The sequence below is a fragment of the Apodemus sylvaticus genome, chromosome 19, assembly GCF_947179515.1.
Source record: "Apodemus sylvaticus chromosome 19, mApoSyl1.1, whole genome shotgun sequence".
Classification (NCBI taxonomy): Eukaryota; Metazoa; Chordata; class Mammalia; order Rodentia; family Muridae; genus Apodemus; species Apodemus sylvaticus.
Window position 1 is genome coordinate 15,891,204 of NC_067490.1, and position 2,827 is coordinate 15,894,030.

Genomic DNA, 2,827 nt, shown 5'->3' on the forward strand with positions numbered 1-2,827 from the left:
GTGGCTCGGTAGGTATAATGCTTGCTGAACACATTTGAGAGCTTGAGTTTGCATCCTCAGAATCCATGTAATACTGGACAAGGTACCACATCTCTACAAACCCAGTGTTCCTACAAAGAAATAGAGACAGTGGCGGGGCAATCACTGAAAGTTTATAGGCCAGTGAGCATGCCATCATGAAGGCAAACAGAAGTCCCTGTTTAAGACCAGGTAGGTCTTGTGTGCCTGGGCTAGGTGTTCCAGAGTACACACTGTGTTTGAAATAGTGGGAACACCATGTCCTATGGTTCCAGAGCTGGTTTTGATCTTCACATTACTATTTTCCCTCTCAAGGGCCAACTCTTCCAAGTAGAATATGCTTTTAAGGCTATTAACCAGGGTGGACTTACATCTGTCGCTGTCAGAGGAAAGGACTGTGAGGTCATCATCACACAGAAGAAAGTACCTATCAAACTGCTAGATTCTAGCACTGTGACCCATTTGTTCAAGATGACTGAAAGCACTGTTTGTGTTGTGATAGGAGTGACAGGGGACAGCAGATCCCCGGTACAGAGAGCACACTATGAGGCAGGTAATTGGAAATGCAAAGATGGTTATGCAATTCCAATGGGCATGCTATGTAAAGGAATTGCTAATATTTCTCAAGTCGATACACAGAATGCTGAAATGAGGCTGCTTGGTTGCTGTATGATATTAATTGGTATAGATGAAGAACAAGGCCCTCAACGTGTACAAGTGTGATCCTGCAGGCTACTACTGGGGCTTGAAAGCCACTGCAGCAGGAGTTAAACAAGCAGAGTCAAACAGCTTCCTCAAAAATAACAAAAGTGAAGAAGAAATTTGATTGGACATGTGGAAAGCAGAAACTGCAATTCCATGCCCGTCTACTGTTCTGTTGATTGATTTCAAACCTTCAGAAATAGAAGTTTGAGTAGTTACAGTTGAAAATCCTGAACTCAGGAGTCTTACAGAAGCTGACCTTGTTTCTCCAGCAGAGAGAAACTGAACACTCTCATCAGCTTACCAGATCTGTGATGCTATGTACCTGTGTGTTTAGTAACAACAAACTGACATCCTAGAGGCCCTGGAATGAAGACACAGCCTCCACAACTCCTCCTGCCACTGACTGGTTAGGACCCTGTATAAATAAAAATGGTGTTTTTGAAGAAAAAAAAAAAGACCAAGTAGAAAGACATGCTGTGTATGTTCAGGCACACTCAAAAGTGCATACACGTACTATACACCCATACACACATATGTATATACATACTAATGCCCCTAAGCACAACAGGGTATTTTGTAATTTGCATGCCATACAGGGAGAGAGGATCATGTGGTCCTTGTCTCCAAAAGATTTATAAGGAATAAAGTCAATCAATACCATAAGGTTTCGGTCTAATATCTTAGATCTTCATCTCTTTTCTTCTTCTGATATTTAAGAAAACTATCTCAGGCTAGGAAGAACAATAAGAAGCTGCCAGTAGTACCCATACCACTCTGTGTCCTTTGACCTAAAGCAGTGAGGTTTGGGTTGGTTGCTTGGTTGGTTGATTGGTTGGTTGGCTGGGTTTTTTGTTTGTTTATTTGTTTGGGGATGGTTTTTTGAATAAATAAAATTCTCTCAGTTTTTGAAGTAATAAATAAAATAGTACCCATACCACTCTGTGTCCTTTAACCTAAAGCAGTGAGGTTTTAGTTAGTTGATTGGCTGGTTGATTGGTTGGTTGATTGGGTGTTTTGTTTGTTTGTTTGTTTGGGGATTTTTTGAATAAATAAAATTTTCTCAGTTTTTGAAGTAATAAATAAAATCCCCTCCACTTGGGTTTTTTGTTTTGCTTTTTAATATTTTCTGATATGCTCTTTTAACATTCTAAGAAATGTTTTGTTCAGCTGAAGCGATGGCTTGGAGTCTAAGAGCTCCGGTTCCTCTTCCAGAGATCCTGAGTTCAATTTCCATCAACCACATGGTGGCTCACAACCATCTATAATGAGATCTGGTGTCCTCTTCTGGCCTGCAGGCATACATACAAGCGGAACACTGTATACATAATAAATAAATCTTTAAAAAAGCAAGGAAGAAAAGAAAAAAGAAAGAAAGAAAGAAAGAAAGAAAGAAAGAAAGAAAGAAAGAAAGAAAGAAAGAAAGAAAGAAAGAAAGAATATTTTCTCAATGAAAACCAAAAATGTTGACAGAGGAAAAGCATGTAAAATATCATTTATTTGCTCCAAATGTACATATAAGTATATGTAAAGCTTACCATACATGCAGGCAACCATATGCTACACACACGTGGCAGCAACAATGAGATATGACCGAAAGAGTAACCCCAAAATGACTTTCAAAAGCAGACCAGTTTCTGACATTCAAAGATTCATTAGTGTTAATAAATAATGGCAATGCCCTAATCCATCAAAAATACCACTTAAAAGGAAACAATTAAGGTCATTGAAACCAACACAGAAATCTAAAAGGGCTTATGAAGAGACTGACTTATAACCCTTGACACAATTAATTCTTCATAGAGGTACTTCATAAGGAAATGTCAGCTCTGAATCTTCCCACTTTGGAGGAAGAAAGTATAATTATATCATTATATCTATTCTCAACAGGGGGTTACAGTTATTTTGTCAAAAAATGCTAAAAAAAAAAACTGACAAGAAAAGTGGACATAGTCCCTCAAAGTTTTCAGTTTTTTTACATTTGGCTTTAACCAAGTCTTCAGGAAAAAAATGGAAAGGGTGGTTTCTCGTCAGATAAGTAAATTTGTGTTTATTATATAAATACAATTTACATGATAACTAGAATACAAAGTAGAAGTACTCATAA

General features: G+C 37.9%; 1 pseudogene; it reads left to right on the top strand.

Annotated features, from left to right (window-relative positions):
* Positions 1–276: 276 nt before the first annotated feature.
* On the top strand, positions 277–1,006 carry LOC127669803 (proteasome subunit alpha type-6-like; annotated as a pseudogene).
* Positions 1,007–2,827: the final 1,821 nt, after the last annotated feature.